Raw genomic sequence first — 12,320 nt, forward strand, 5'->3', positions numbered from 1 at the left:
ACCTCCCGCGACTGAACTCTACACGCAATCAGCTGACTAATGACCTACAATATTATTGTACGTATTTTATAAGTTGTCTGGAATGTTTATGAAACAGAATCCAGTCAAACAATAAACTTAGTTTTATGAGTCTTGTAAAATTAAGTAATATTATTATTGTGTTTATAAATCAGGCCCCATAGTAAATCTTTCCAGGAGACTGTACAACGCGCAATAGGTTTTAAATAGATTTATGAACACCTCCGAAATCTTCCATCGTTTTCAGTATTTAAAATGTATTTAAAAATGTATTTAAATGTATTTAAAAATAGGCTTAAGGACCTTACTAATAGACGGTAATTATACACAGTATTTAAAGGGTGTAAATGATATGTTGTTATAGAAGTGTTGTATCAGTGAAGAATTATGTTGTGTCAGTGAAGTGTGTTGTGTAAGTGAAACATGTTCCTGTCAGTGAAGCTTTATAGTTTATAGTGGCAGTGCAAAGTATTTGAACAGTGAAATGTTTTTGAAGTGTTAGTGAAATCAGGATAGAATCAGTGAAATGTGTCGCAGTTCCAGTGCAGTGAGTGAGTTGACAGCGAAATGAGTGTAATGTTGAAGGGTACTTGTGCAGATATGAACATATCATACTCGTGGGTTTTAGTTCGATCTTAGTTTTAAGATACAAATTAGATTTATTTCAAATGTTATTTTAAGTGATCGTGCTTCATTTAATTTAGGACATTCCCTGTTGTAGTTATTATTATTATTATTATTATTATTATTATTATTATTATTATTATTATTATTATTATTATATTATTATTATTATAAATTATTGTTAGTATTAATTATTAGTATTATTAATTGTATTTTTAATTAATAAGTTTATTATTGTCATTATTGAGTGTAATTAGTTACCACTGCCACCGGGTATATACCCATTGCAGTGTGAATAAATACACACATACCTACCTACTACCAGAAGAAATATAGCGCAACTAGTAAATGATGCAGAGATTCAACAGGAATGTTTTCAATAAAAAAAAATAAATCGCTTATTTTCTCATATATATTTTTCTAAATTATAGACATCAGCTCAAAGAATTTGAGTAACCACAAGGGTCCTGAATACAATAAACATGTACATTACTGTATAATGTGATGTGATACATTAAAGAAAAAAGAAAGTTAATTGTTGAAGGCAAATATAAGTGGATTAATTGAAATGGAGATGATGTAATATTTGAAGAGAATCCTTGATAATATTTATAAGGACAGACATTACATAATCAAAAGGAATGTGAAGTTCCTTAAGATAATTCCATGTGAATTTGGAAATAGAACCTCTACTGCCAAACAGCATTGTTTAAGAGGGACGTTAAGTTATCCCATATGTTTGCACTTTCTCATTTTTTTTTTCGCATGTTTGATATGAGTTTCAGTTTTTCGAAACAAAGTTAGGGCTATAAAGTCTACTTCTGAAGGGTAGGACTGTCTCCTTCGAAAGCCTCAATCTCTTTTAAAACTCATTTTCATTTATATTTCAAAGTGGTACACTCTATTTCGAAAAATTCTTGGTTGGAGTGGTCGTTCAGTAATATTGACCGCTCACTCATCGTCACTCATAAGTTCTTGGAAAACATCTTCAATATCCATATGTATTGCGGGAACCGCCATCTTGCACTGTTGACCTTGAACTGCAGAGGACTGCCGATCAATTTAAACTCAAGTTGAGTGAGGAGTAACTGGTAGTTAAGGTTTATAATACCAAGCAGAATGCAAAACTTCAGTTTAAACTGAACGTAAGATTTAAACTGCATTTATAATACAGGCCCTTAATCGTATAATTTAACCGAAGAATTGTTCGAAAATTATTGATTTTTCTCTGGCCTGTCTGATTCGAAATATAATAATCAGATGATTACTTTTGTTTAAAACAGATTCTTTTATAATAGCAGAGCCTCACAGAGGAACTTTACTACATATTTCATTGAACTAACATAAATGGTATATTTCCTTAATTATTTATTTAATGACGCTGTATCAGCTGAATAATTATCTGATGTCAATAGAATTGACCATAGAGGTGATAATTTGCAACATGAGTGTAAGAGTTCGGTATCGAATTGCCTGATATTCGCCTTACATTTGAATAAAATCTCGGAAAGTAGCCTATCTAAATAGGTAATAAACACAAAGGGAATTCGCACGTTCGTTTGTGTATATTTTACATAAGTATTTGAGTCAGTGTTACAATCTTACAAACTTGTATTATGGATAAACATTTTAATCCGTTCTTAGCCTGCTTTTAATTTAAAACGTGACAGCCCAATATATGCTTATGAAGTTTAAAGTTCATCTGTATATGCATCTTCTGTTCTCAAAAGTGTTTATACTATTAGTTCCTATTCACATTTCGTTGACGTCAATGGTTGTGTTTCAAGTATTGCTACGAACACTGAAACAACAGTGGAAGATAGCAGTTTTAATTAGTCATTTCAAAAAGAGAATATCTGCGCTCTGTAGGAATCTAGCCAGAATTCACTCAACCGTTCAACATCAACATATTACTGAAAATGCAGAAAGGAAAACAAGCTCGTTAGTAAGGTAACGAAAAGTTTCAAGAAAATATTTTCAGTAAGAGATGAAGTTTGGATTCTGAAGCGAATTTTCATATAGGCCTAGCTACAATTGCTGGAAGCAGAATTGATTGCAGGTATAAGATGACAGCTGCCAAAAATGTTAGGCTGAGACAATGAAAGAGTATGAAGGAATTTAATGTTTAAGGAATAGTGCCTAGGAAAAAAGGTCACCTGTTAATTAAAAAAATTAAACAATCCAAATACATCTTTCAGAAGAATAGTTAAAACAGAATTTCATGTGACGGTGAACGTAAGGTGTTTTTAGGCCAGGTAGATTTTATAACCTGTGAAGAGCTTCTGCAAATAAGTCTCTGTTAAATGAAATCCCACTTCAATCACGAAAACTAAAAGTGAATAAGGAATTAACTGGGGAAAAATAAATTCAGATTGCGCAAAAATTCCAGATCCTTATCGATATTAAATTATGAATTTGCAATTATTGATTTAGAACATTTATTTTTAATTCAATTGTAGTGTAATTTGCATTTCGTTATTGACTTGCGGCCATATTACATTTCGGCATATTTTTATTCAGTGCAATTAAAAAAATGTGTTCATTATTAAAGACCAGGCGAGGATGATTGTCTTTTCTTCGTAATTCATTCTCTAAATGCATCGTTATATTTACATTGTGTTTTGAAATTGAAACGTTGGGCCGAATAACGGTCTATGTTACAATTTTTCAAAATCGAATTTTTAATGGAATAATGCTCTGTATAGTCTTACATAGTTGTCACAACAATTATTTTTAAATATCTGTATCAGAGGCGCTTCTACACGAGTTACAACCATGAATTTCTTGGTTGTAACAACAGTCTATGTCACTAGTCACTTCTAGCGTATCCAGTTGTTTACATCGTATCGCGAGTTATTGCACGGGAGTTTGCTCTCTTTACGAATACTGGATACTTGAACTCTGTGTATCAGGTTTCGGTCGATCGATTATGTAAAATGGACGACTGCAAGACAGTAACGAATTCTACGGTAGATATTGACCGGCTAAATAAATCTAAAAAAAAATACGATCCAAACAAATTAATATTAATGAGTGGAAAGATGCGTCACGAAAGTCGCTGAGAGATAGTGATCTTGAATATAAAGAATAAAGACGAATATCCATCATCACCATTCTTCCAAATCTCCAAGGCCACAATTCACGAATTCTTCATCAATGCCATTCCATCTATTATTATCGTCATTCCAGCATTTCTCGGTCATCACTATTCCTCGAATTCTCCATCACTACCATGCCACTAACTCCATAACATCACAGTTCCACCAATTCTCCAACATCACCATGTCATTAACTCTTTATCATCACTCTTCCTCCAATTCTCCATCATCAGCATTTCATCAATTCTCCATCACCATTATTTCACTGATTCTCCATCACCACCATTTCATCAATTCTCCATAATCACTATTCCACTAATTCTCCATAATCACCATTTCACCGTCTTCACCATTTCATCAATTCTCATCACCATTTCACCAATTCTCCATCGTCACCATTTCATAAATTCTCATCATCATTCCACCAATTCTCTATTATCACCATTTCATCAATTCTCCATCAACACCGTTTCATACATTCTCCATCATCACCATTTCACCAATTCTCAATCATCACCACTTTAGCAATTCTCCATCAACACCATTTCACCAATTCTCCATATTACCATTCCACCAATTCTCTATTATCACCATTTCTTCAATCCTCATCACCATTCCACCAATTCTCTATTATCACCATTTCACCAATTCTCCATCAACACCATTTCATACATTCTCCATTATCACCATTTCACCCATTCTCAATCATCACCATTTCAGCAATTCTCCATCAACACCATTTCACCAATTCTCCATATCACCATTCCACCAATTCTCTATTATCACCATTTCACCAATTCTCAATCATCACCATTTCAGCAATTTTCCATCATCACCATTTCACCAATTCTTAATCATCACCATTTCAGCAATTCTCCATCAACACCAATTCTCCATATCACCATTCCAGCAATTCTCTATTATCACCATTTCTTCAATCCTTCCACCAATTCTCTATTGTCACCATTTCACCAATCTCCATCATCACCATTCCATCAATTCTCCATCATCACCATTCCACTAATTTTTTATCATCACCATTACAACAATTCTCCATCAACACTATTTTACCAATTCTTCATCATCACTATTAGGTAATTCTCCATTCTCACCATGCCACCAACTCTGTATCATCACAGTTCCACCATTTCTCCATCATCACCATGTCATTAACTCTCTAGCATCACTCTCAGCAATTCTTCATCGTCACTATTTCACCAATTCGCCATCATCACTATTTCACAATTTCTTCATCATCACCATTCCTTTAACTTTCTATCATCACCATTTCACCTATTCTCCATCATTACCAATCCATCAATTCTCCTTGTTCCTCATTTCTCCAATTCTCGATCATCATTCCACTAAATCGCCGTCATCACCACTCAACCAATTGTCCATCATAACCATTTCATCAATCACAAGTTCACTAATTCTGCTTCATCACCATTCCACCATTTCATTCATTATCACCATTTCATTAATTATCAATCATCAGCATTCTCTCAATACTCCATCATCACCTTCTTAACATTGATTAATTTATTTACACCAACTTTTGTTATCTTATCCTGCCCATGTAATATGGAGAATTAAAAAAATTGTTGTGCATTTCTAGCAAATTTAAAAGGTATAAGTTTGACTATGTAATATCAAATAAAATCATGACTTGAGGCTTCGAAATCAAATGAAATAGTACTAGCAAGAAAGTGATTAAAAACTTTGATTAGAATATCTAAAATGAAGCATGAAATTAGACAAACATACCTACGTATACAGTACCAACAGAACGCAATACCAGTATAATATAATCATTTCATATACATTGAAAATTAATTATGAATGTAGAAGTTCAATTAGACAGCAAAATTGTAATGGAAATTTATCGTTTCTTCGTTGCACTCTATGATGCTGGTGTTGGTTGTACATAAAGAGAATGCTCTGCTACCCTTTTCCGATAAAGCGCTGTTTTTTTTTGTTGTAAGAATTAAGCTTCGGCATCGCTCATGCAGAAATATGGAATATTACCCGTAATTTCATAATTTTCAGTTCCGTCATAAAATGTTATATAACAGAAGTGTTAGAAATAAATCAAGTATTAATATTCTCTACAAATAATTATTCAGGCATACAGATTGTGACATAACCTATTTCTAATGAAACCCTACATTAATTTTTCCACAACTGGAATCTGTATCAAATTTCAAACAAATCCATATTTCAGATACTTCATAAACAGTAGTCGCCGGAAAAAATATTCAGTTTACAATATCTTTTTAATTCATTAACGTGGGTCAAACGTGACTAGATGATAACGGAATAAAACAGAAGCAACCTTAATTTACGTGTAGAAATAATTTCCGGTCGTGCAGTGACCTATTTAAAGCTTTAGCTCAAATATCTGTGTCGAGGGCGCCTGAATTAGTTTGTAGCCAGCAATGAATTTGATGGATTGTTTGTTTCTTCTTGTTTGGTTTGTATATTGCATTTGCGGTCTCTCATTCAAGAGCATTAGTGAAACAGTTTTTGCATAGTCTTAATCGGTACTAATCAATGAATGTATTGTTTTTATAATAGAAGTATCATTATACGAATGCCGTTAGTGCTAACAAATTGGATTTGTCTCTAGTAGTTTTGGATTCCAAATCTTATTGTACCCTGAATAGGAAAACAGTCTGTATTTGATAGTATTAATGCAACTTTATAAAGAAAATGAAGCTGAAAATAGTTTAAAAAATGTCAAACATATAAAGTGAACCGTAAGTAATGTCATTAATCTCAAGGGGTTATTCTTTGAGATATTTCATACTTAAAAGTCCCGTACAATTTTGCTAGTTTTTGCTTCCTTTTCGAGAAATAAAATATTTCATATGGAGCATTTCACATCGCATTTTGGGACAGCTATTGAATTAATTCCGAATATACTCAGTCAGTTCAAGAGAGCAGTGTATTATGATAGCATATGATTGAAGGAATTTTGGCTTTGTCCATTAAATGTGCAGAAAATTCATCTAAACAAATGTAGCTTTTCCTTCTGCAAAGGAATTTCAAAATGTTACATATATTCAGATCAGATTTCTGCACATTTAAAGGACAAAACTAAAATTATTTCTATCATTTATTATCATAATACACTGTTGCCTTAAATTGATTGAGCATATTGGGAATGAAATCAATGGCTTTCCCAAAACACGCTATGAAGAGTATCATATAAAACAATTTTTCTCGAAAGTGCGTAAAGTTGCATTTTACCCACTGTTAACAGTGCCTAAAGTGACCCTTTAAAACACTGGTGAAAAAGCGAGTAATCTCTTCGGAATATCTATTATATGTCTTTCTCGTGTTAAATTTTAGTGTACCTGGTTAACATGTTTCGGTCTGTTATTGGCCTTCTTCAGAACTGGTTGTTGCTGGTCTTGGCGCCTTTTGTTTTGTTTCCTGTGGGGTGTGTTTGTGTAGTGTAATGTGGAGTCAAAGACTATGTGCGTTCTGAAATTGAGTTGTGTGTTGAGAATTTCGTTTGGATGTGTTTTCGTGTGTCTGTGCAGTTCGTATTGTTCTAGTGTGTTTAGTTTCTGGCTTTTTGGTTGAATGTGTAGAATTTCCATGTCTGTGTTGATGTCTCTGTAGATGTGGTTAGCATTTGTGATGTGTTCTGCATATGTGGAAGTGTTTTGTAATTTTGTTATGGCTTTGATGTGCTCTTTGTAACGTGTTTGAAATGATCTGCCTGTCTGTCCTATGTAGAAGTTGTTGCAGGTGTTACATTTGAGTTTGTATACACCTGTGTGGTTGTATTTGTTTTTAGTGTTGTTTGTGTGTTGAGATGTTTTTGTAGAGTGTTATTTGTTCTGTATGCGATGTCGTAATTTAATTTCTTGAATGTGGTTGCAATCTTATGTGTGTTTTTGTTTTCGTATATTAGTGTGATATATTTTTTGTGTTCTTGTGTTTGTGTTGTATTCTTATGTTTTTTGTGATTATGTTTTATTGTGTAATCAAGACGTATAAGTAATATCTTTAGGCACTGCTATTCATTTTACGTACTGCCAAAGAAAATGCAACATTCTATGTATAAATTCCATTCAGTACGAAATTAATGCATTACCTTGATATTTCATGACGAAGACTAAATATTACACATAACGGAAATGAGTAACACATTTGACATTCATATTTAGATATTTTAGTCTATTACATTATTCTGAGGTTTCATATGTAGTAGTCATTGCATGCATTGTTTCAAGGATCTTGAGTAACTTCACTTTTCATCAGTCTAGGTCCCCCTAGGCTATGACTCCATGGTTACTTATTTCTTTATGGTTCTGACTTCAGAAATGTAAGTCAGAAACTTATGCAGAATGTGTTAATAAACTTTTCTGAAAAGAATTAGCCCCATTTACGAAATGAAAACGTTAAAATTAACGCTAGAACGTAAACTTTACAGTAACGGCAAGCAGCTGAGTTATCATTCACAATGGAAATTTGACGTTACCATAAGGCCATGAAATATATCCGTAAACAGATGGCTGTAATCACAGAGAAGAATTACATGAGAATGCAGTAGAATATTTTATGTTCGTAAAAAATAATTGCAAATGTCAGATATTTATTTATACCACATAGTAGAACGTATGGATGACCAGTACAAATTAGTATTTAAACCTAGATATGGTTAATATTATAGGTTAGCTATCTCTCCATATCTTTACTTCCTACATCATCTAAGTTACCGACACTTGAAATAATTTTATAGAAAACAGTAATTTAATTGATGATAGTTAATTCTGTTTTAGAAATAACGTAAGTACGGAGGATTTAGTTTGAAATGTTACGATGAAATACGTTAACGCATTACAAATTCTATTATAGCTGTGTCACTATCTTTCTAAATTTATAAAAAGCGTTTGAACGGTTAACTTAAATGAAAATTAGAATCTGCGGAAATTAAATAAACTCTTTTGGACATACTTCGGTCATATCTGAGCGACAGATATTAAATGACAAATATGGATTAAACATGTAGTAGTATTATTAATATTGGTGTACCACAAAGTATTGTATGAGGTCCAAAATTATTTTTATATGATATTATGCAGATAATACCGTGATTATTTTCCATGAGATGGCAAGAGAATTGTCAAAGCATACGTGCTTATTCAATGCATCATCTTTCACTAATTGCGTAGCTTATTGTCAATAATATACTTCACATATATTTTTTTGCATGATTCCTTTCATTCTTTCCTTCTTCTTTCTCCTTTCAGTTTCATGCTTGATTAGAATGATTCGTTCCTAATTACTTGGTATTAAAATAAGTATCAACTGTACACGCTTTCCTTCCGAATGAAACTTAGAGGCGCTACTTTAACACTCTTTTAATCAGATTTGAATGCCAGTTTATGAACTGATCATTCTACATTCTTATATTTAATGTAGCTGTTTATTGTTTCTATTTATAAATCACATAACAAAAATGTAGTTATCTTACTTGGCGGAGGTTTGATAGCTTTCCCCCCATGTTTCTCTTTTACAATACAAATGCACAATAATCACTGGTTCCAGCAATGTCGTAACATGTACTATTCATGACTGTCAAGGGCTGGCCACCTGGGGACAGCTTCGTTGCAGTATTCCTCCATACAATCTCAATCGATTTGTACGTTATTTCGAAATAAGGAAACGGCAGTCTAGACAATCGACATCTCCACGTATCTAATAACAATAAAATATTCAGAAAGCGTTCTCAGGCAATATTAATGGGCTCAGAAAAATCGTATTTTGCTGAGAGGAAATTTTACTCTATGAGATATATAAGGAAAATATTGACTTTTATAAATTTTACAGTGATTTAACTACGTATTTCTAAAAAAAAAAAAATAGTCTCATTTTAATTTTAAAAACTTCTATTTATTATTTTGTTAAATTTGTAGATTATTAACTTACATCTAAAAATATTAGACCAGACTGTTAAATTATAAATAGCTATAAAATCCAGAAATATTGGTAATATAACTTTAAAACAAGTAGAATTATATAAAACATGAAATGAAATTTCGTCGTAAAGTTTTCATTCTCCTGTTATATTAATTTATTACAGTTATTTTTCTTATCTACGATAATCACTCTTATCCTTCTCTTTTACGTTATTTTTATTCTAAACTAGTGGTTAGTTTTTAATTGCAGACCTAAAGGATAATGTACAAAGTTTTCCAACATATAGAGAGACATATCAAGGTGAATTTTGAATAAAAGTAAACGTTTTAGGAGCAAATAAGTGTATGCAAGAGAAAATTATACCTAAAAAAATGGCAAGAAAATGAAATGGAGAAGATTTCGGTTAAAAATAAAAAAAAAAGTAGATCTATAGGAAAATAGTTGGAGGAGGAAGATGATGTGGGGAAGGAAAATGTAAAATATGAATACGGGAAGGAAGATTGGCAGCCACCGGCGTGGCTCAGTCGGTTAAGGCGCTTGCCTGCCGGTCTGAAGTTGCGTTCGGGCGCGGGTTCGATCCCCGCTTGGGCTGATTACCTGGTTGGGTTTTTCCGAGGTTTTCCCCAACCGTAATGTGAATGCAAGGTAATCTATGGCGAATCCTCGGCCTCATCTCGCCAAATATCATCTCGCTATCACCAATCTCATCGACGCTAAATAACCTAGTAGTTGATACAGCGTCGTTAAATAACCAACTAAAATAAAAAAAGGAAGATTGGTAGATAAGAAAGACAAGAATATTCTGGGGTAAGTAAGGCCATAGGTCTGACTATGAACAGCAACAAAACGAAAATAATGACCAATGGACAACAAAATTTAGTGCAACTGGACGACATAGAACTACAATACGTCTCTGAATATAAGTACTTAGGACAACATGTAACCTTCAAGCAGAACACGGACATAGAGATAAAAATAAGAATAACATCGGCTTGGAAGGCGTTCTGGAGTTTAAAATTCATATTGTTGGACAATGCAATCAGCCGCAAACTAAGGTTTGAGACTCTAGAGACCTGCATCCTTCCAGTAATCCTATACGGGTGTCAGACATGGGCTCTGTCTACGAATCAATATGCAGCGATCCAAACTTGCGAGAGAAAGATGCAGAGGAAAATATTAGGAGTCAGGCTAAAAGACAAGCTCCCTAACGACAGTCTACAAAAACTGGCAAAGACATCCGATGCAGCAGAACGTGCCATGATGACGAAGTGGAAGTGGGGGGGCCCATGTGACGAGAATGGAGCACTCAAGATGGATGCACGCGACCACCATGTGGGACCCATACATCGGAAGAAGGAACCAGGGAAGTTCACGACTCAGATGGGCGGATATGTTTGTGAAGACGACGGGCAAACAGTGGTCAAGAAAACCAAAGGACAGAAAGTGGAAAGAACTAGGACTAATACGAACTAGAAATAGTTAGGAATGTTACAGTGTATAGTGTTAATAGGTTACAATGAGGACTACTGTTATATAGTTTACATTAGTTTTAAAGGTATACAGACCGACAAAGTGAAATTTCGCCTGGAATGGCTCACCAGGCGAGTAATAACGAGCAACTCCTTTTATAGGAGGCTTTTGCCCTGCACGGGACATAATGACTAAATTCATTCATTCAGTCATTTAAGAAAGAAAGAAAGAAGGAAGGAAGGAAGGAAGGAAGGAAGGAAAGAAAGAAAGAAAGAAAGAAAGAAAGAAAGAAAGAAAGGACAGTTAGAAACTAGAGTGTACGAGACGATGGATGGAAAATATAGAAGAGAAGATAAATCGCAGACACGATTTTCGTGATCCCATTTTCTTTGCAGTTGTTTAGATAATCTAGGTAAAAAATAAGGCAGTGTGCTAAAATGTTCTAAAAATATTCTTTCAAATTTCTTTCTCTTCACCCTAATCAATCCAGTTCACAAATACCGCATAATCTCTGCAGTTGAAAATGTCGTGAAATAAACACCAAATGCAACTTTCTCCAGTTTCCAAGTCCCTTGTTGCTTGGCGACATGTAGAAGTTGCTTGAATGCATATTACGGCCTTGTGAGTAGGAGGTCGGACCTTGGCTTAGTTTGCACTAATATGTAGAGGAACTCATGAAAATTCAAAGGAAAACCCTGCGACATATGAGGCAGTGGGATTCGATCCAGGAACAGCCGGAATGTGGGTCACATGCATTACTGCGTAGTCCTCTGTGGTTGTTTGGCTTATTGTCCTGACACAAATGTTTTGTGCGCGGATTCATATTTTGTCTGCTTGTCATCTCTCTAAGTCACACCCAGTTTATTCCACCTGTCTGCCTAATAATGTAATCAGGATAGAGCACAATTGAAGTGCCGTCGTGCAATCTTTTACTTCCCTAAAGGTTCTCTTTTGCATTTTATTTACATAGAACCTGTTACGTAGAAAATAAAAGTAAAAATATTGATACGCTGTGCAAAAATTAGATTTTAGTACATGCACATTCTCAGAATTTCTTATTAAATAATGATTTTTACCATCGTGACTATAATAATAATAATAATAATAATAATAATAATAATAATAATAATAATAATAATAATAATAATAATTTCGGCTTCCCTTATGAAAAGG

Source organism: Periplaneta americana, chromosome 17, assembly GCF_040183065.1.
Source record: "Periplaneta americana isolate PAMFEO1 chromosome 17, P.americana_PAMFEO1_priV1, whole genome shotgun sequence".
NCBI classification, from domain to species: domain Eukaryota; kingdom Metazoa; phylum Arthropoda; class Insecta; order Blattodea; family Blattidae; genus Periplaneta; species Periplaneta americana.